Here is a 23605-nt window from a genome sequence, read left to right on the forward strand (position 1 = left end):
CAGAGGTGTATAAGATTATGCATGGTATAGACAATTGGATAGGGAGAACTTTTCCCTCATTGTTTTATAATACTAGAAGTAGCAGGTATCTTTTATGGTGCTTCTGTCACCAAGAATAAAGTTGGGGGATTTCAAGCTGTTCAAAATGGTTTCGCCAGCCTGATCCAACAAATGGGCTGGCAGTTCCCTAACCCCCATCTATCCAGTAATCTACACAATGATAAAGATGTGATACTGTCATCATGTAGCACTGATTGGCAAGCCATCATCCTACAGTGAAAAAAAAGGCTTCATGCTTTACATTTCCTCTAGGATATTCATGAGCAGTACTAAAGTATAATTGATGTTAATTCTACAAGCCATGTTACTTCAGTGGAAAAAGGCTGTTATCTGAACTAATAGGCAGAGCATAAGGTCTAAATGGATGGGGAAATCCCATGACAAGAATTTCAAGAGAGATAGATGCATTTATTGGAGATGTGTTTACCTGGGAGAGCTGCTTCCAGCTCATATTGGAGAGACTTCCTGACAGACATTATATTAACAAGTACAATCTGAAGCCAGGAATCCTGGAAGGTTTTCCAGTGTTAAATGTAGGCAGTGGGCATTATAAATGTACTTAGCATTGCTTTAGTGACCTTTTAGCTTTTGGGAAGGGAGAACTGTGGTTTGAAAAGGGTGGTGATTGTTAGATAAGGCTGTTTTACTGAATGCTCTGTTCCTGGCCATTTACACAGATCCATGCATTCAATGGTGACATAATGTACAGCTAAAGCCGGAGCTAAGCTTCTTATATAAAAAGGAACAATCTGCATGTTTGCCACAAAAGCCCCCCAGTTTCTTGGCTCTCAGCTTGCCCTAAATGGATGGTGTGATTTCTCCTTCATGTTTAAATTAGTTCTGTTAAGAAGAATAATTCATGAAACTACCCTGGTTGCTATATCTTTTCTTCTCTTCTGCTTCTTCTCTTTCTTCTTCTTAACCGATTGCTCTGGGCTGTTAGGCAATGCTGAACTAGATCCCTCCCCCCAGAAAAAATAATCGGAAATCAATGGAGAATAAGAATATCGCATGAGAGAATGAGATCTGCTTTGAAACTTGGAACCAGCCAATAACAGAAGGAATGCCTGTTCCTGCCAAACCTTGCTGGGAGCAGCTGTTGAAGCTCTGTTGCAGCCATGGCAGGGCTGGGAATGCCTCCTGCCCCGACTTTGGTATGGTGGAAGGAGGTGCTTCTGCCAAGGTACATTTCTTCAGCACTTTCCAATCTCCCAGGTGCCCTGTGTTTTGTTTGCTGAAAAAAACCCAGTGAGCAGAGTTACAGTTTGTCTTCCATTGGCTTTAATTGATGTGTGGGCACCCAGGAATGTTGTGGAGTGCAGACCACAGGTGAAATAATTTGTAGAATGAAATAAAGGATACACATAAGTACCCCTTGGCCACCTCAAATGTACAGTGATATTGACCAAAAAAATGCATCTGACTTATGAGAATTTCACCATTTCCCTCCTCTCAGCTTTTATAATTTTCAAATTCAATTTCTTTTCACATTCACTGAGTGAATAATAAAAGGCAGAACAGGTTTTCAGCACAGCACTAATTCTACCCAACTTAGAGAAAATCAGACTAATTTTTTTAAGAGGTTCATTAGAAAGCAGAGTCCATAGAAGGCAGCTGTCCTACCACTATCTATATTTTAGTACAGTTTTCAGATACAGAAGAACTCGTGCACTGGGCACCCATAACCTGGGGTCCAAGTCTGCTTCCGTGGTGTGACGTAATAATTGGTCAAAAAGAATGGCAAGGGCCCCACAGGAACTGACTCTGAGCAATAGAATATTGTCCTGAACCTTCTGTAATGTCAAGGGTCCTGTGCCAGGCTCAGAGGCTGATTGGTAAATAATTTCATATGGAAAATCCTTTGGATGGTTGAGAGTTTGTTAAAAACAAGACAAGACAAAACGTGGTTTTATAAAGTTTCAGGGGTCACCTTGCAAAGTGAGATGGTGACTTGCACCGTACTCCGGAGGAGTTATTGTACAGAGGCAAAAAATAAAAAGGAGAGAAAGTTCATCTCTGACCTTCTGCTTTCCTTTTAGATACATAAAAATAGATAGATACTTGCATACATGGTATTTATATACTGGTAAGTTTAGTGGGCTACAGAAATGGATGGCGGAGGAAGCATATAAAGGGTAGGGTGAAAGCTAGTGTTCTTAGTCTGAAATTAAATATTTATCATTGGACTGCACTTTAGTCCAAAGAATCTGAAAATAAATTCATGTCACAAGCCAATTCAAACATTTTTTTGAGAATGGCTGGAAACAGGATTTCTTACATTCCATATTGGAGTTGCACTATATACCGTCATACCTCTACTTGTGTATCCTTCTGGATATGGAATCTTTGGATTACAGCTACGGCAAATCCAGGAGTGTATACTTCTGGGTTTCGCTGCACACACATGTGCAGAAGTGCTCAATCATGCCATGCGCATGTGCAGAAGCACACCTCTATTCACGTTATTTTTGGGGTGCAAATGGACCCCCGGAAACAAATTAAGTCCACTGTAGTTGGTAATGTGAATCCTCACAGGTGTTCAACTTGTAGGTCACACAAGGTTCGGGCCACTATAGGAAGAATGATTCTTTATAAGCAGGTATTCTGGAAACCTGTGGAGCACAGAGACCTTTAGCAGTTTCCAGTATTCCTAGGCCCTTTTCTGTTCCTTTCAGGAATCACTTCCAGCTTCAGGTGACTTTCTTTCCTTGGAAGAACTTGGTGGGGTTGGGGACTGAATCAGACCAGCAGGCAAATTCATTATCTCCCCCATCCTTAATGGGACCAGCAGCACACCACAGTGGTATAAGGTGACCTGATGCCTGCAGGGGTCTTGCAAAACACTGCACACCACAGCTCTTTGAAGGGGCTTCCCATGACCCAACAATCAACTGGTTGTTGGGTTTACAGAAGCCCCATTCAAAGTGCTGCCTTCCTCAGTGCTTTGCACAGGATGATCAGCAGTGTCTGCAAAGCCCTTTCAGCTGAGCGACGTTTTTACCTGCCACCCACCTGACATCATATAATATGGCATCAGCAGTAGCACAGGGCATGGCAATGCCTGGCTGAACTATGGAAGTCCTTCCCACAGGAAGAAGTGGTGGTAACTAACTTGAATATTTCAAAAGAGAGAGAATTTGTGTTTTCAGTTATTGTTAGTTAAGGCTATCGGTGGCTACTGGTCACGGTGGCTATGCTCCCTCCCCATGACTGGAGGCAATATGCTTCCGAATACCAGTTGCTGGAAATTGCAGGAAGGGAAAGCACTTTTGTGCTCATGTCCTGCTTCCAAGCTTCCCATAGGAACAGGATTCAGGACTTGATGAGTCTTGGCCTGATCCAGCAAGCTTTTCTCTTCTACTTGTTATGAGATAAAGGATAAAAACTTCTCTCTATCCACTTTCTTCACACCACACACCTTCTTATACATCCCATCTTACTGCATTTCTTTTCTAAACTTAAACGTTCCTTAAGAGTTGCTTCAATCCCTTGATGATTATTGATTGCCTTTTCTGAACCTATTTGAGTTCTACAATATTTTTTTTGAGTTGACCTCAACTGTGCACTCACAAAATTATTTACATTAAAAATACACTTACAAAATTATTTACATTAAAAAGTTTGTTCTAAACAGAATGTGTTGAAAAGAGTGATTTGCAAAGATTTGCCCCTAACCATCAGCTTCTTGTAGCACTGGGCAAGAAGCGTTGGGCATTTAAAGGCTAGCCCTAATATGAAGCTTAGGGAAATACCTTCATTCACTGCAGAGCAAAAATGTTTTGGAGAACATTTATAAATGTTTTGTATTTGGAGAACATTTATAAATGTATCTTTTAGCCTTTTCATATTGGACAAATCTACCTCTTTGTTGTTCTTACTTAAAATTCTTTTAGTGGACACTAAAGTTTTGTGTGCTTCCAGTTTAACCTTTGTGGCCCATCCTATACTATTTATCAAATTATATTTTTTCCTCTTTCACCATTGTCCTATCTATCATACTTGGAGTGCACTCCCTCTGAGCAAGCACTGGGTCATTTCTGTGTTCTCTACAATGCTGAGCACACAGTTGGCATTATAAGAATGTCAAATACTAGCAGTGGTCATAATAATGTCAAGTAGCGTAAGTATATTCCTGTTCTATTTTTGTTCCTTGACTGACAGACAGCCACAATCTCATACAGTTATGAACACTGAAGTACCCTCGAAAGCTGTGGGGTTTAAGTGGATATAATTTCTCTGTGTTGTGGCCTATGGCTGTAGACACACCACACATTTAAAGCATCCCCTCGAAAAAGAATCCTGAGAACTGTAGTTTATTGAAGGTGCAGAGAATTGTTGCTTTGTGTGTAGTAAACTAGAGTTCCCATTATTCCTTTTTTTTGGGGGGGGGAGGATGTGCCTTAAATGTGCTTTATGGTGAGTATGCAGCCTGTGTCTTTTGTAGACACAGAATTTCTGCATATAACATTTTTTTTTAGTTAATTATCTCAATGAGTGATAGAAAAGCCTTCAAGGTATATGTATTTAGAATTATTAATTCTTAGTTAATTGGTTGTGAAAATGATAGTAATGCTTGTTAAATGTCATTTTCATTATACACATTTCTTGTTGTTGTTGTTGTTTGCTCTAAAGCTGCAATCCTGCGCACAGTGCACACTTACTTGGAAGGAAGCCCTGTGGAACTCAGTAGGATTTACTTCTGGGTAAACATGCACAGACTCAGGCCCTACAGCTTTCATATTTTTATATTAGGATGAAAAATAGCAAAATAATTCCACAAAAGCAAAACTTAAATAGGAATGTTGACTTTCTAGTTAATAAAAGATTATTTAGAAGCCTGGTCCAAGATCCTTACTATACAGCTGCAGAATACCTGCCGATTTCATTGCCATGCAAGGTCAGTAAGTCAAATACAGTGGCTGTATTTTAAAAAGGTTGAATAGCTTTATGATCATTGAGACCATTTATAGCTGCGAAAGCTCAAATACAGTTAAATGTGACAAGGTCTCAGGCCGTAGGGCAAAAGTATGTTGTAAGGCTTTAAAAAGATTTTTGCCCTAGATAGGAGGAAGCATTATATATATATATATATATATATGCTTTCGTAGATTTTCACGGGTACAGGAATGCAGGTTTTGGTGTCTTCGGGTGTCTTCCCGTGTAAGAGTTGGGGTGTCTAGGCGACGTTTCGACGAGGTCTCACTCGTCATCTTCAGGCTGGTGCTTTCGGCTTCTTGTTACTGGAACAGAGCAGGATCTCAGTGTTTGAGTTCCTATAAATACTGTTGAGGGGTGTGGTGTATATCCTCCAACGTTCTGGGCAGAGAGGAAGTTCCCAGGTTCGTGTGCCTTTTCTTCTTTTGTTCATTAATTACTTGAGGGATATCTTGAGTGATTTCTTGAGTGATATTCTGAGTACCACTTAGGAGGGTCATTAGGTGTGGATTAGTTGCTAAAGCTTTCGTGTCTTGACCTCTTGAGCTTGTGAAGAGTTTTTCTGAGAAGATGGCTGTACTGCATTTAGTTGTGCTCTGGCTTGGCTTCGTGTATAGGGGCGAGCTGTGGTTTTGTGCCCTGTGCCAGCCAGATCTGTGTAGGGATTGCAGGGGGGTGCAGCATCCGGAGGTGCCACTATGGTTTGGCTACTGGATGGTGTCTGTAATTTATCTGTGGAGAGGGTCTGGGTTTGGGTCTGGTGTGGTTGATTGGAGATGGCGTTCTGTGTGCCTCTGGTTCTGGTGTCGGTTTTTGTGGGGAGGGCTATTTTCCAGATGTCTGGCAGGCGGGACGTATCGTCACGCTTGTTCATGTTGTGAGGGTGTTTCTCTATTTCGATGGCTTCCATGATTATTCTCTTGTGGTGATGTTCCATGTTAAAGAGCAATTTGGAATCTGCAAAATTAATTTCGTGTCCTGTTTCTTTCATGTGTTGGTAAAGAGAGGAAGTTTTTTCTTCTTTTTTGACGGCATTCTTGTGTTCTGCGATACGTGCATTTATTCGTCTGTTTGTTTGTCCAATGTATGTGGCTGGGCAGACTTTGCAAGGTATTTCATAGACCCCTTGGTTTTCTAACTGGATTTTATCTTTGGGGTTTCTGAGGATATTGGCTATTTTTTGGTTGGTGCAAAAGGCTGTTTTGATATTGTGTTTATGGAGGATTTTGCTAATTTTATCTGTGGTGCCCTTGATATAAGGAAGGAGGGCCATGCCATTGTTTTCTTCTGTGTCTTGGTTTTTGGGGGGTGTTTCTTTTTGGATTAGCTTCGTAACCCTGTTTTGCTGGTATCCGTTGGCGATTAACACATTTGAGAGATTCTGTAACTCAGTTGTCAAGTGGTCTTTGTCAGCCAGGCGTTTGGTTCTGGAGATGAGAGTCTTGGCTACGGAGTTTATTTGTGCAGGGTGGTGGTGTGATTGTGCATGTAAGTAGCGGTTGGTGTGTGTTTTTTTCCGGTAGATAGTGTGTCCTAGGGAGCCATCAGGTTTTTTGTAGATTAGGACGTCAAGGAAGGGAAGTTGGTTGTTGGCTTCTATTTCCATAGTGAATTGTATTTTGGGGTGTAGGCTGTTGAGATGTGTGAGGAAGCTATCTAGTTTTTCTTTCCCGTGTGGCCAAATTACAAAGGTGTCGTCAACATATCTGAGCCAAAGTTTGGGTTTGTGTTCTGACTTGTCTAAAGCATTGGTTTCAAAGTGTTCCATGTACAGATTTGCGATGACCGGTGAGAGGGGTGATCCCATAGGTGCTCCTTCTATCTGTTTGTATCTTTGTCCATTGTGGATGAAGTACGTGTTGGTTAGGCAGTGGTTGGTCAGATCCAGGATGTATTCGGGGGGATTGTATTTGTTTTGAATGGCTGTCAAGGCTTCATTAATGGGCACTTGTGTGAAGAGAGATACAACATCGAAGCTCACAAGTAGGTCATCGGGATGTAGGTTTTGCTTCTTTATTGTTTCTATGAACTGGAAGGAGTTTGTAACGTGTGAAGCGATAGATTCTGCATAGGGCTGAAGTTGCTTAGCGAGAAATTTAGCGAGATTTTGTAGAGGTGAGCCTATGGAGCTGACTATTGGTCTGAGTGGTGTTCCTTCTTTGTGTATCTTGGGGAGACCGTAGAGTTTGGGGCATCTGGATGATTTTTCTCTGGGGATGATTCTTAGCTGGATTTCTTCACTGATAGGAGAGGCTTTTATTTTGGATTTGGTGGTTTTTTCCAGATAGGTGGTGGGATCTGTTTTTATAGGTTGGTAGGTAGGGTCTTGGAGTAGATTTGATAGTTTTGCTTGGTAGTCCGATGTGTTCATGACAACCGTGGCATTACCTTTGTCTGCTGGGAGAATGATTATGTTGTTGTCTTTCCTCAGGTTGGTGAGTGCTTTCTGTTCTTCTTTGTGTAAATTGCTTCTGGGTGGTTTGCTGGAGCAGAGGATGTTGGTGACTTCAAGTCTGATTTTATTGGCTTCATCTGGGTTGATTTTGGTTAGGCTAGCTTCGACTCCACATATGATGTTTTCCGTGGGGATGCGTCTCGGGGCGACTGCAAAGTTGAAACCTTTGGAGAGTACTTTGGTTTCAGTTGAGGTGAGGATCCTGTCTGATATGTTATGTACTGTTTGTTTCATGGGTTGTTGTGGAGGGTGGCTGGGCTTCTGGCGTTTCTCTAGTTTGTGGAGTTTGTTGGTGTGTGTGTCTGTCTTATGTGAGGACTCAGTTTCAGCTCTCCAAACGGCTAGTTGTTTGCATTTGTCCCAGAGTGCAGGGTGGATTTTGTTACAGAGTTTGAGGTGAAGAGTGAGCAGATCTTTGTTGGTTTGGTTTAGTAGGTATCTTTTCTTATGTAGTTCGTTTCTGATTAGGGATAGTTCAGTTCGTTTCAGGATCCTTTCGGTAGCTGGGGTTTTAGAGTGGAATTTAAGTTGGAAGCATGTGGGAATTAAGTTGTTGTCTCGGCAGTTGCGTAGGAACAAGAGATCACATAAGATGGTGGCTCTTCGGATTTCTAGTTTCTCGTAGGTTCTTGTCAGCTGGAAGGTTTCCTCCCCGTAGAGGTGAGATATTTGCTTTCGTAGATTTTCACGGGTACAGGAATGCAGGTTTTGGTGTCTTCGGGTGTCTTCCCGTGTAAGAGTTGGGGTGTCTAGGCGACGTTTCGACGAGGTCTCACTCGTCATCTTCAGGCTGGTGCTTTCGGCTTCTTGTTACTGGAACAGAGCAGGATCTCAGTGTTTGAGTTCCTATAAATACTGTTGAGGGGTGTGGTGTATATCCTCCAACGTTCTGGGCAGAGAGGAAGTTCCCAGGTTCGTGTGCCTTTTCTTCTTTTGTTCATTAATTACTTGAGGGATATCTTGAGTGATTTCTTGAGTGATATTCTGAGTACCACTTAGGAGGGTCATTAGGTGTGGATTAGTTGCTAAAGCTTTCGTGTCTTGACCTCTTGAGCTTGTGAAGAGTTTTTCTGAGAAGATGGCTGTACTGCATTTAGTTGTGCTCTGGCTTGGCTTCGTGTATAGGGGCGAGCTGTGGTTTTGTGCCCTGTGCCAGCCAGATCTGTGTAGGGATTGCAGGGGGGTGCAGCATCCGGAGGTGCCACTATGGTTTGGCTACTGGATGGTGTCTGTAATTTATCTGTGGAGAGGGTCTGGGTTTGGGTCTGGTGTGGTTGATTGGAGATGGCGTTCTGTGTGCCTCTGGTTCTGGTGTCGGTTTTTGTGGGGAGGGCTATTTTCCAGATGTCTGGCAGGCGGGACGTATCGTCACGCTTGTTCATGTTGTGAGGGTGTTTCTCTATTTCGATGGCTTCCATGATTATTCTCTTGTGGTGATGTTCCATGTTAAAGAGCAATTTGGAATCTGCAAAATTAATTTCGTGTCCTGTTTCTTTCATGTGTTGGTAAAGAGAGGAAGTTTTTTCTTCTTTTTTGACGGCATTCTTGTGTTCTGCGATACGTGCATTTATTCGTCTGTTTGTTTGTCCAATGTATGTGGCTGGGCAGACTTTGCAAGGTATTTCATAGACCCCTTGGTTTTCTAACTGGATTTTATCTTTGGGGTTTCTGAGGATATTGGCTATTTTTTGGTTGGTGCAAAAGGCTGTTTTGATATTGTGTTTATGGAGGATTTTGCTAATTTTATCTGTGGTGCCCTTGATATAAGGAAGGAGGGCCATGCCATTGTTTTCTTCTGTGTCTTGGTTTTTGGGGGGTGTTTCTTTTTGGATTAGCTTCGTAACCCTGTTTTGCTGGTATCCGTTGGCGATTAACACATTTGAGAGATTCTGTAACTCAGAATATCACTCAAGAAATCACTCAAGATATCCCTCAAGTAATTAATGAACAAAAGAAGAAAAGGCACACGAACCTGGGAACTTCCTCTCTGCCCAGAACGTTGGAGGATATACACCACACCCCCTCAACAGTATTTATAGGAACTCAAACACTGAGATCCTGCTCTGTTCCAGTAACAAGAAGCCGAAAGCACCAGCCTGAAGATGACGAGTGAGACCTCGTCGAAACGTCGCCTAGACACCCCAACTCTTACACGGGAAGACACCCGAAGACACCAAAACCTGCATATATATATATATATATATATATATATATATATATATATATATATTAGAAAGGAATTGTAAATATATTTTCACTGGGGTTTCTCCCCCCCCCCCAAGAAAAAGATAAAGAAACATAATATAGCATAAATGTGGATGCTAACAAAAATAAAATAATTAGAGCAAATGTATTACATAAACAGGAAACAAAATCTGTGGCACACTGGTTATATCCAAGGTGCCTATTTAATCCAACCCCCTGCAATGCAGGCATATGCAGCTGTCCCATATGGGGTTCAAATCTGCAACCTTGGCGTTATCAGCGTCATGCTCTACCATCCTCTTCCAACTCTCCAATTCTGTGAGTCATTGTCATACATATACATACACATATACATACATATAAATGAACACATTGTCACACATATACATACATATACATACATATAAATGAAGCAACTTATGGACTAATAATACATAAGGCATAGACTGGTAGACTCATTTGACATAACCAGTCATCTTTTGGCATCAGCAGCTGGCAATTTAGGGTTGTGTCCAATGCTTGTCCACTTAAACAATGGAACTTCTCTTTCTTTTCCTTTCCTTGCATGCCTGTGTACAGGCACATACACTCAGATCCTGGGAGGCGGGTGTCCTCAACGCTAGATGGAGGCTGGGGCAAGAAGAGAAGGAATGGAAGTTCTGTTGCAAGAACAGAAGTCATTCTGCAAGCACATTGACTTCACTTGAAAGGACCTCCAGTGTTTGCTACCAACAAACACCAGGGCTAGTTCTTGGTATTTATGGATTGTGAAGAACATTTCCTATGACAACAGTTTCCAGAAGCATATGCAGCTTTGTTGAACAGAAAGTCTTTCTTTGCAGGGAGTCCAGCTAAGGTGCCTTAGGAATCATTGTAAGTATTGCTCTGCCAACAAAGTGGAGCTCCATTTGCAGGATGGTACCTACACTACAGAGGAGCCCCCAAAATGCTTGATGAAATTCCACCTGTGGCAGGGTCCAAAAAGGGGCATGTGGGGGAAGATCTTGGACCCAAGAAATCCCAAGCCCCCTTGTTTTTCCCAACATTACCCTCAAAAGGGCTGAAAACTATGCCCGCCCTGGAATTGACGTAGTTAATTCCTCTTCTATTGGTGTCAATGGGACGTGTGTTTTTTAATTTGATGGAAGATAATAAAGGAAAAAAGCCACCCCACTTTCCCACCATGCTTGCAGAAAACTATTAGGGCATAAATATTGTCAGTAGCTCCACCATGGACCCCCCTCCTACACAATCCATAGTATTGTTTTTTTGTTGCAGCAATAAAAAATAAACAAGTCTTGCAGCATCTTAAAAACTAAGACATTCATTATGGCATATTTTTTTGTGAATTACAGCCATCAGCAGATGCATAATATTGATTCCTGCACTGCTCCATTGAAAGCAAGCTTGAACAACCTTATGACCCACCAAGCTAAATGAAAGACCACCATCCATCTACAAGTGTGGCCCATCAGAGGCTCAGTAAGTCTCTCTCTGTCTATTTATCCATGCCTGGGATTGAATGGAAAAATACTGTTCTATTTCCACTTTCTCCTTATCTATGATCCAATGCATCTTCCTTCTAGCTGCTCCCAGTAGTGACAGACAGCCTCTATTGTCCTTTGTGACACTAAATTCTGGTATAACATCACTTAAATATAAACTGGCCATTTCCTCATTTTTGTTCGGTAAAAATGGGAAAGCAGCAATGCAGCACCATAAACATTGATAATTCTCTAGTTTGACAGATATTGCTGCAGGGATCTATACTTGATCCTGTTTTCTTTATGGTGTTTAATGATCAGGAAGAAATGTTACAAAGCAAGCTAATTAAATTTAAGGATGCTACTTGGGTTGAATGGACTTGTTTACAGTGAGGAGGTCATAGAATTCAGGCGTGAGCTTTGCCAGTGCAAGGACAAGCACCATGTTGTGTGCTAGGACACCGTAAGATGTTTATGGACGCATCAAGTGTGCATTTATGTGTTTCTGTGTAACAGTAGTAGTCTCCAATCCAATGTATGGGCATCAGATGATAGAAAATAGGATTAATCAATGATGGGAAAAGAGAGTATAAATGCCGCATGTCAGGGGTAGACAATGTGGTACCAGTCAGATCTCCCATCATTCCTGACCATGCTGGCTGGTTCTGATGGGAGTTGTAGTCCATACCATTTGGATGGAACCACATCTTTATGTGGTCTACTCCTGCTTTATGTAAATTTCCTGGGAAAAGTTCAATTTGATATGGAGGTAATGAAATTGCTGTATCACCAGAAAGCTGTGAGTTAATGATTTTATAACATTTTCTGGGGGATCTGCATGTATATGGTGATATACCCAGGGTTTCCTAAACTTGGGTCTTCACCTGTTTTTGAACTACAGTCCACACCATCCCTGACCACTGGTCCTGCTAGCGAGGGATGATGGGAGTTGTAGCCCAAAAAGAGCTGGAGACCCAGGTTTAGGAAATCCAAGTTTGGATTTCCCAATTTTGAGAAATCCGTTTTGATACCCTTACACCAGATTGCATGGCAAGGCCCCAGACCAGCCCCTTGTTAGAATAAAATTCACACTGACATAGAATTTTGGTTTAAGGTTATTGGGCAAAATTTTAGGCCACAACTTTATTGATTGCAGAAATGTGAACGGTATTGGCTTAGGCATTGGCAAAGGACTATATCAGACTCCTGCCCCCTTTGCAGGAAGTCAGTAAGGGTAAACCACCCAAAGAATAAGCCACATCGGGGAAACCCGCCTGTAGCTCTCGGTGTCCCAAGAGGCCTGGCATGGCCCTAGCCCCTCAAGTGGACTTTGGACAGGATCCAGGCCCTGGATTCCTTAAACAGAATACCCTTGGTCAGTGGAGGGGCAGGCGATGGTCAACCTCCCCTCCCCCATAAATCAATGAGCCAATGCCTAACCGCCAAACCTTACAAAGTTGTGACGATTGCTAAGAGGTAGGCGAAAACCAAGTGGCCAGTGCCAATCTGCCAAAAGGAAAAATTCCTACCTGGCCCCCGTCCCAAGACAGATGACCAACCAAAGTCCAAAGCAAGGCCAGAGGACATCTAAAATAAGGGGCGGGTAGGTGGGTGTTTGGCAGCGCAAAGCAGGTGCCTGACACGCATCACGCTACCACTTTTTTATCCCTCCATGATCACCCCACACAAAAGCGATTGTCCAAGAAGCCGGGGTGATTGTGGTGCCACCCTGGCATGATGGCATTACTCTGCTCACGCCAGGGGAGGAGGATCCAGCCTGGGGGTCTGCCACAACCAGGACCATCCTTAAAGATGACCCCACTTATCCTGCTACAAAGATTTCTGTAGAATGGATCCACCCTGAAGGAAATGAAAAAAATATTTATTTGAGAAATAAGTTATAACTCTCTTCTATTTACTGTACAATAGTGAATAACTCTTCTCCATGTTGCTTCCTCTCAGAAATGAATCTTCATGTTAGTAGACAGAGGCAGCAGGAGATGGATGTTGATTCTGTGTAAATGTTTCACAATGGGTTAGTGCCAGCAGTGTATGTCTCTGAGAGACAAGGGAAACAGGGCTGCACATGCCAATCAGGTTTTAGTATTAACCTAGCAGCTTCTCTGTGTTAGACCCTTAAGTGTCAGTTTATGTAGGTCATTCTGTAATTGTCAAAATGTCTTTAGGATGGGGTATAGGCTATTGCTGCCTCTCCTATGCTGGCCTGGCACCCCTAAGACACCCTCTCTGGCTACACTGATTTCTGTAACTTTGTACAACTAGCAAGAATGACAAGCATTTCAATGTCAACTTACATCCTATGTTTGTCCAGCAGTAACTTGCATGACATTACCCCTAGCAGCATCCTTGCTGCACACAATACTGAACACCATTTTGCTGGCTCTGCTATTGTTCTAGATTGGAACTAGATTGGAACTTTAAACGGTATATACAATAGCCAGGACCCTCTAGGTGCTGCCCTTGCTGGTTAGGGCTGATGGGAGCCAGAGACAAATAACAGCTGTAGGATTGCAGGCTCCCAAGCCCAGGTATTGGTTTTGATTTCAAATGGTATAAATACATTGCTGATATCTTTATCTTCAGTTGCTTGGGCTGTGGCTTCCAAGTTAAATCTCCTCAATATATTGCCTAGAAATCTACTGCTGTGCCTACGAATTATTTTAAGATATACCCTTGATTTGGTTCCAGCTGTGCATGGGTAATGGAGAACAGCTTCAGTATGAACAAAAAGACCTAACAGACCAGATGGAAAGTGACTTTGTTGATCAGTGTTCATAGCTGAATTGTAATATGCAGACATGAGTAAGCTTAGATGAGCCAAGATAAGAACACTCCCAAGGTCTTTGCCAATTTTTTTTTAATTTCTATTTTTATAAAGTTGTTTATCAGATATGTTAAGTATTTAGGTTTGATTTGCATTTCTATTTTCATTTCCCATCGGAAGTGACTCTTTACTTCTGGTTTGATTTTCCTTTCTTTTTAAATCAACAGCATTTAACATTCGTTCCATCTCTTAGTGTTTGCGGCTTCCTTTTCTTGAGGCAATTGTCAGATGCTGGAAAGTCAGACAAAATGAAAAGTAATCATTTGCGAACTGAAGTTGGGTGTTACTTAGTGTGTCAGCCGGGGATGGGGGAGAAATTTGGTTCTATTCACATGCTAGCATGCGTATGCACTTCCTGAAACAATAAGTGAAATGAAATACAACTATCCCTCATAATGTACATATCTCTGAATTTCTCAGTGCAATTCTCCAACCAACAAAAGTGTACAAAGATATAGATAGATGGTAGATAGATAGACAGATAGATAGATAGATATAGATGATGATGATAGATAGATAGATAGATGATAGATAGATAGATGATAGATAGATAGATAGATAGATGATAGATAGATATGTAAAGGGTACATTAAAATGCATCATTTATTTATTGATCTGTTCATAGGATTTCTCACTGCCCTTCACTATAAGGTCTGTGGATGGGTTACAGCAGTGCAAACATATCAGCATAAATATCATGTAACAATCCAGTGGTGGAAATTGCTTTCAAAATGCTTACAAAATGCCATATTAGGCAAAATAGCAAACAAAAATGTGGTTGCTCTTGTAATGAGGAGGACTCCAGCAAAACTGGGGTGCAACCTAACGTTTCCTCCACATGCAAAACAGAATTTGTGACATGGGGCCTTCCCATCTCACACTTACCTCTGTATCTCCCTGTGAACTCCTAAAATATGTTATTGTGTGTTGGGAATATAGTGGGATATGATCAGCTGGTGTCCCTTACAGCTGGAAGACAGGAAGACAATAGGTGGAGCCAGAGCCAATGTGAAGCTGAGCCTACTAATTCTAGTTTTGTTCCTAGCCAATTCCCTGATGAGGTCTACAAGAACAACACTAAGATGAAGAAGGAAGAAACTGACAGTCAGAGCCACCCTCTGGACTCATTGTAAGTAAGAAAGTAGGAAGGTGGAACCCGCTGGTGAGAGACAGATGTTGGTGGGGCTCTGAGCATCCTCCACAGGAGCAGGGGGACTGTAGTGTAGACAGAAGAAGAGTTGCTAAAAACCACTTCTTTCCCTTATGTGAGTTGTGCAACAGCCTAAGAGCCAAGTCATCCTACTAACAATGTACTGTTGCGAGACTCTGGAAAACAGCCACAAAAAAAGACATGTTTCCAGAACATTTCAGCATCTGCACTCTCATACCATCACTTTCTTATCACAAGGGATTTTGTGAGAGGAGAAGAGAGGAAAATACAAGAAGCAGCTAAAGAAATTTCTTAAAGAAAGAATCTGCTTATTCCATATGACTTTCAGGATACATTACATTAAGCAAGGACTGTGTGGTTGCATAGTCTTCATTCATTCCTTCCCTCCATTCTGTGAATACTTAAGCAGGCATGTTGACCTTTGCATGAGTAAAGTTAAGCCTCCATGCAATCATTCTGGAAACTAAGAGCTAATTAGCAGTTTCTTCGTGCAACAAAAGTTCGTTCAGTTTGTTATTTTTATTTTTTTTAGACGAGCACTGTTAGCTGTCAAAATCAACTAGGTTATTAGCATTGGAATCAGAAACACTTGTGATAAGAAAGAAAGATGGTAAATTAAACATTCATATTTTATCTCAGTTTCTGAAATATATGTTCTTAAGTCTACTTTGAAGTACGTGATTAAATTCTCTGAAGCCTTTTTATCTCCTCTTGATTGCTAAAATTCCTATCAGTGCCAAAATGCATAGCTGGTACTATATATAATCAAACTTGTTTCTTTATCTTCAAAAGTAAGATCTAACTTGTTATGAATAAACATAAACAGTGTGCCTGTTTCTCGTTCATTAAATATAAGTTTTAATAGAAGAATGGGGCATGCTCAGCAATGGCAGATGGTTTTGCATCCAGTCTTCCAAAGTAGACTGGGATGCCTCTGGCCCAGTTTCTGGATATCACAGGTCTTTGGTGGATGGACTGGTGCCCACATTATAGCATTCATTCATGCATGTTCAAGCAGCTGACAGGGGTGTATTTTGTTCTCCCCCTTCCTATTGTATCATCACAACAATCCTATAAAGTAGGTCAGTTTTCATAGAGGGTTTTTTTTTTTTAAAAAAAGAGAGACTTATGTACAGCTGCTGTTGTAGCACTATTAAATTTGGTTTCATTCTTGATTTATTAATCTTCTTAATTTTGTTATTAGAATAGAATTTATATAGCCACTATTTCTGTAGTTACATAGCATTGGGATAGGGGTGGCAATGTTGTTGGGGTTACAGGTAGGTAGCCATGTTGGTCTGCCGTAGTCAAAACAAAATAAAAAAAATCCTTCCAGTAGCACCTTAGAGACCAACTAAGTTTGTTATTGGTATAAGCTTTCTTCAGATTGGGCTCCAATATTCTGGGCAGGGAACAGACTTTTGTCCCTTGTGGCAAAATCTGTAGCTCTTCACTGATTGTGCCTAGTCAGATAATTTACAAAGGTTCCTATATCGGAACCACATTTTCCTCACAACAATAGTGTTTTGGGATAAAAGCAGACAGCCAATAATATGGGGAGCACCAGCCCAGTGGCATTTCCCTGTCTCTATGTGTGAATAACTGTCAGCCTGAGGTGTCTGAAAAAGGGCAGAGAAATTGAAATCTGGGTGGGGGAGGAAGATATAACCCAATGCACACAAAAAAGGAAATTGAAAAATAAAGTAACAGTAATAACAAAGCATAATAATTTACAATTACTGGCCTATCAATGTAATTTACAGAGTTGCCATGAGATAGTATTTGGAAGAGTCTGCCAAAAGAATGGCAATTTGCATGTAATTGCCTGTAATGTGTCTCCTTTTCCTTTACTGAGTTTTTTGTATTTCACATGTTACTGGGATTCAATTTGCCGTCTGTTTGCTTTGCTTGTCTTATATAATACTGTGTTGCTCAGATATGAAAATGGAATTTTCATATTCATGTCATCTGCTCTAAGGCATCAATGTAAGAACAAGCCTATACTCTGGTTTCTCAGTGTACAGTTAAAAACCCAAATGAAATAAAGAATGAGACAATTAGCTTACGTGCAAAATCTTGTATTTTCAGCTTGGTTTGAAAGTATATCCCAATACAAATATTTTGATATGAAACAGAGGATAGGAACTATGACTGGGTACTAATACATGTATTGATGATGTAGTTTTACATGGTTATTTTACATGGTAATTTTTGTATTCATGCAATGTCCTGTATTCAGATGCTTACTGAGGTGGTATAGGAAAACAGGTCCCAAGGCCACCAGCAATATAAGCAGTTATTCACAATGCTAACAAAGTGGAGGAGGGCTCCCCAAAATATTATGTACACAAGAACCTTTGGAAAGAGGGACCCAGTTTCCAAGTTAATCTCTGACAGCCCTCTTTGTCAATTCTCCTTCTAAAGCAAAACACTGACAATATCTTACATTTTCAGTAATTGGTGGTGAGGAAACACTACAGCTTGGGTACTAATTTCCATGTACAGAATTCCACTAACACAAATGGTCTTTCTTACCTCTCCCTTTTTGCCACCTTTCTCACTACCCTACCAAATGTGTTGTTGAGGGTTGGGGGTACCCTCTGTGACAGGGAGGGATGTGCTCAGTGAGAATTGCAAATCAACAAAACAACAATGGGGGGGGACACCACCTTTGTGCTCACATAGCAAACCTGTTATCAAGTAAATACCTTATTTGAGTTAATTCATTTCCTAATTTAAAAAAAACAAAACAAAAACTTTTTTATATGTTATCCAACATTACTTAGTAAGCAATGTCACTGAAGTCATATGGTCATATAGTCCTTTAAAAATAAATAAAGGCATAGACCCTTGTAATTGTGTGCAAACACAACCAACAGTCTAGTAGTGTACAGATTAACTACTGTCCCTGTACAATGTATGAACACACAATCCTGGGTAAGCAATGTTCAAATACCCAACTTCTCAAATAAATATCTGAGTGCCATGTATGACCATTCTAGACAACAAACAAACAAAAGTATGTGGATATGAGCAGCTTGAACGGGTCCAACCACACACTGTCCTTTTAAGATGTTGATAACTGCCTCTGAATGAGAAGATTTTTCACTGATGTAGGCACTGAGCTATATAAAACTCTAGTGAGTAAAATATAACGCTTAGCTCTTTCATCAAGGTCTCACCTTTACTTAATGTTCTTTTTTCTTAGTCTATGGGGTGGTGGATAGGGTGGGACAGAATCCTAGACCCGTAGAATTTTGTGATGATTAAATATTACTTTCATAATGGTAGGTGACTCCATCTATTAATTCTTTAATCTATCGTTTTTTTGTACACTCAGTAAGAAAGCAACATAATTCAAAGACAGAGCTATGTGTGTGGTAAAAGTAATATATGGCCCTTCATTTCAGGTGGTATATATAACATATTCTATGGCACTGTAATGGAATGTATTTAATTTTCATTCATCTTCCTTGACATTTTAAGAGTCCCGAGGACACATGGTTTAAGCACCTTTTCTGCACCCACAACTAGAGATGAAATTATGTAATCCATGTGACTCCATTGCCTATGACATCATCAGAAGCTTCTATGTATCCCTGACCCTTCCTCAAATGAGCTGCTGCACAGATGCTGACCAGACAATTGTGCAATAAGTCTTAAAACATAAAAAGTTCCCTGTATTTATGTGTAGGCTTGCTCAAGTAACTTTGCCTATCTTTTGATAAAATATGGCTAACATAATTTCTACTCTTATGTCCAAGGAACACTGCTGCAAATGAGAGCACGTGGTGGTAGGCGGTAGTAGGAATGGATGGATCTATTTCAGGTTTGTGCTAATATACATGTTGTCAGAGCTGCTTCCAGGTCCCAGCTCACAGAGGACCACGCTAGCCGGTTGTACTGTACAAAAGTGTTTATTGAGTTACAGTTTTCATTTTAAGCCACAGCGTGCAGCTCTACGTCTTAGAAGCTAGACCGGCGAAGCTCCGTCTGAGTCTCCGCCTCCTGTACACCAACTTAATACCCTAGCCTTACTCCACCTCTTCCGTCTTTCCTTCCTCCTCTGGGTCCCTCTACCCCCCGTGGTCTCTTCCTTCCTGGACTCTTCTGACGCCGACCCCCCGGACTCTGCTCCCTCTTTGCGGCGGGCTTTAGGACCTGGCTCCCTATCCGGACTGCTTACTGTGCCGCCTTCCTGTGCATTTGAACTTGGCGCACGCGCGCAGCCTTCAACCTTCCTCTTGACCGTTTCCTCGCTCCCCGATGGAGGTGTGGCCAATCCTAACTCCTGCCTTCCCGCTTGCGGCGAGCCGCCAGCTCCCGATACCTGGGACCCCTCCCCCCTACTGTGCTCTGGTGGGGAAGCTGGTCCCGATTTCCAACTGCTGCTCTCTGAGTCTCTTCTGGTCCCTTCTTCCTGGGGTGTCCCCCTAGGCGCCCCCCTTGCTCTGACCACTGGCGCCCCTTTCTGTGAATCTTCCGATTCACTGGAAAGACTCGGAGATCTCGGGCCGCTGTCATCGCTCATATTTCCTTCGGATTCCTCCCCCTCGCTCTCTGTTTCCTCCCTTTCCTGTGCCTCTGCTCCTGAACCCCTGACACATGTGTTCATTCATAAATCCATTCCATCCCATTTCCTCATTAAATATGCAATTTGGAATAGTTCTGGGCGAATGTGATTTGTAAATTTATTTTTAAAAGCATATTTGACAATAAAATATTTTTTGGAAAAAAATGTATGTTTCAAATATATATACACATTGCTAAACATATTTTATCAAAAATGCATAGAATCATAGGATTGTAGAGTTAGAAGGGTCCCTGAGGTTCACTGAATCCAAAAACCCTGCAATGCAGAAATAAATTGGACAACAGATAGCTCATTTGGTTGAGCATGAGACTCTTAATCTCAGGGTCATGGGTTTGAGCCTCCCATTGCAGAAAATATTTCTGCATTTCAGGAACTTGGACTAGATGACCTTTATGGCCCTTCCAAATCTATACTTCTTTGATTTTATGAATGGGTGCACTGTTACTAATAGAATCCTTGCCAACTTCCTGGACCATGGACTATTAGTAGAGCAGACATCATGTTTTAATGCATTTTTGATCTGAGAACTGCATTGCAAATATTGTAAAAGTGTGAAATTCAAAGGAAAATTAAGTTCTGGTCTATGAAGTGCAGATCAGGCCAGTTCACACAAAAATTCACAGAAATTGAATTCCCCAAGCATCTCTAACTTATAATACTGGAATTGCTAGAGCAATAAGAAGCAATTGATTTCTATCAAGAGGTTCAGTGTCATATAGTGGCTAAAGTTGGGTTTTGATGTGGGAATTTAAGGCTAATTCTTAAGCCATGAAATTCACTGGTGGCGTTGAGCAAGTCAGGATGTCTCAATCTAATGTTCCTCTCAGGATTGTTGTGATAATAAAATGGGGTAGCTCCTAAGACAATGGGAGAAACCCAAATGCAACATAAACAGAATGTCGCAATGAATGGGGCAGCCAACATAGAATTGTGTTTAGCACGTTGGTGTCTGCATGTGTGAATCTGTCCACTACTGCTAGGCAACTAGATAGAACAATGCACCTGAAATCATCTTTTGCAAACTTTGCAAGCTAGTGCTGGGCTGAAATCTATGCTTCAATTTCTCAAGCCAAGGGGGGCAGGAATATTCCCCAGTAAAAGCTACATCTTTTTTATGCTTTATTTACAGGGCATTTTAGGGTGTCTTCAGAGGCAGGCTGAATTCAACTAGCATTGTTAGAGAAAGCAAAGAGAGAGAGGAACGGAAATTTTCAATGTTTGCTTGTTTGCCCCATGTCCATAACATAAATTAATCCAGAGAATATGATGTATATTCACTGCTGTTGCTGTTTTCAGTCTGCAAATGAAGCATAATTGATGCCCTTTTCCCATTTGCATTTCCTTTGCACTGAAATAAACAACCTTCCATTGAAATGAATGGTGTGAGATAACAACTATGTGATTAATTACGTAAAATTACACCACAGCAGACAGGAAGGTGAATAACATAACTTTGTTGGGAGTAGAACTGCAGCAGAAGAGAAACCGCACCACAAAAAGAGTACAGTGAAGGCACCTGCCTAATATCAATGGAGAAGTAGTTTCAGAGAGCAAATGCTGCCACACTGAAGGACTGATTTCTCACAAGCGCAGAATGCACATTATGTGGCACTGAAAAATGCCATTTCCACGTATCTGAAGACTGTTCATAAACTTCAGCTAGTGCAGAATTCAGCAACCAGGTTGCTCACTTGAGCAAGACAGTTTGAGCATATTACACCAATCCTGGTTCGACTGCACCGGCTACCAATTAGTTTTTGGGCCCAATTCAAAGTGCTGGTTTTGACCTGTAAAGCCTTAAATGGCTCAGGACCGCAATACCTCAAGGACTGCCTCTCTCCACGTGAACCTACCAGTGTGCCGCCTTCTCGAGAGGTCCAGAGGGTGGCAACGTGAGAACAGGCCTTCTCTGCAGTGGCTCCCCATCTGTGGAATGCTCTCCCCAAGGAAGTTTGCCTGGTGCCTTCATTATGCACCTTTAGGTGCCAGGCAAAAACATTCCTTTTTAAACAGGCCTTTGGTGGACCTGACATTCTATACCCTTTTAAAATGTGGCTCTTTGGGGGGGGGTGTTATTGGGTTACTGTTTTTATTTTTATTTTATATATTGTGATCTTTTCTGTGAACCACCCTGAGACCTCCGGGTACAGGGCGGTATATAAATAAAATAATTAAATATCAAAAAAAGTCAAGCAGCTATGCATGGCGCAGGCAATCCTACAAGTAAACTGGTCCCAGCTATTGAGGGCTTTATACAGTGGCGTAGCGTGGGGGGTGCAGGGGGGCCCGGCCGCACCGGGCGCAACATCTGGGGGTTAGGGTTAGGGGGTGCAAATCCACAGGTTAGGGGGCACAAATCCATGGGTTAGGGGGCGCAAATTACTTGCCTTGCCCCGGGTGCTGACAACCCACACTACGCCACTGGCTTTATATACTAATAATAACACCTTGAATTTCTCTAGTAACAAATCAGCAGACACTTCTAAACAGGAATTTAATATGCTAACAGAGTTTTTACTGCTGTCAGCAATCATGCAGCAGCATTGCAGAAATTGCAGTTTCCAGATGAAGCATAAGGGAAGCCTTACACTAAGTGCATTGCAACAACCCAGTCCTGAAGTCACAAATGCATAGATCTCTGTCCTGAGACAGAAATGGCTATCCTGAGTCAATAATGGCCACATGTTAGCTGAAGCTGATACAATGTACTCCTAGTCACGGAGGCTACCTTAATGTCATACATATGCCAGCTGTGGAGGGAAATGCAATTGTTCTTGGAGATGTTAAATGCTGATAGTAAAAAGAAGCAGGTCTAATACAAAATGCCATTAAAGAATAATCTGATTTCCCTTCCTGGTAAGATTACCATGCAAAATAAGCATTTCAGAAGATATGACTTGGATCAATAGAAATGATCCCCAACCCCGCAATAGCCAAATCCAGATGTCAGGTATGATAATATAACAGCAGTTGCCGTAAATGATCTAATATGTCAGATGCTACTGAAAGATGGGTGGGGAGTAAGATAAAATTCAGTTGAATTAGCCTTGCTGAGATAATTATATCTGTAATGATGCCCATCTGTATTTAAAATATTAATAACAACCCTGCAGTAAATTTGTAGTAAAGGGGAGACCCTGCAGTAAAACTGTAGTAAAGCAAAACATCTTTGAGTGCCTTATTATACTCCTTCATTCAAAGGGTTAAATAAAGCAAACAATGCTTCAGCCCCCATGTCATCAAGGTATATTTGCTTCCTTCCTTGCAAATGCACTACTTGTACGTCATGAAAATAAAAACCGGTGTGTGTGTGTGTGTGTGTGTGTGTGTGTGAATACTTTTAAAGAGACAATGGCAAGGCTGAAACAGACACAGAGAAAGAAGAAGAAAGAAGTATCATTGATGTGTGGATGGCAATTAATCCAGCCATAGAAAATCAAATTATAAGTAGCAGTTTAAATATAGTGTAGTGGCAATGACTTAATTATCAAATCGCTTCTGCATGCCTGATCTGAAAAATTAACACCAGGTTGATGTTCAGGTAAAAGCTATATTTCACAACACCTTTGCTGAAATTTCTGGGTGCTCAAGGCATTGAACCATTAAGACTGAAAGAATTTATATTCCTGAAGACTGAACATATACAATACTGAAACTGAAGATAGAAGAATCATGCCAAAGGCAGCGGCTTTTTTCTATTTCTGGATTTCCATCCCTTCATATTATGTGCGATTAGTCACAAATGGATTCTTATGCATCTTCTTTGGCATCACCCTTCTCATCTCCTCTTGAATGGGACAGAGTGTTGTACAATAAATAGCATTTGCTTGTTTGTCACAAGATTCTCTCCTTGCCA

General features: G+C 41.4%; 1 long non-coding RNA gene across 2 annotated transcripts; it reads left to right on the forward strand.

Moving 5' to 3' along the window:
* Nucleotides 1–1814: 1814 nt before the first annotated feature.
* Nucleotides 1815–21020, forward strand: LOC308594825. 2 transcript variants are annotated; one of them, XR_014011642.1, is made up of 6 exons: nucleotides 1815–1895; nucleotides 11011–11137; nucleotides 13102–13174; nucleotides 15030–15113; nucleotides 18920–18984; nucleotides 20879–21020. It is a non-coding gene; the product is annotated as an uncharacterized lncRNA (long non-coding RNA). The 2 variants fall into 2 exon arrangements; XR_014011643.1 differs by lacking the exon at nucleotides 18920–18984.
* Nucleotides 21021–23605: the final 2585 nt, after the last annotated feature.

The sequence above is a fragment of the Podarcis bocagei genome (genome assembly GCF_964188305.1).
Source record: "Podarcis bocagei genome assembly, chromosome: 9".
Taxonomy (NCBI): domain Eukaryota; kingdom Metazoa; phylum Chordata; class Lepidosauria; order Squamata; family Lacertidae; genus Podarcis; species Podarcis bocagei.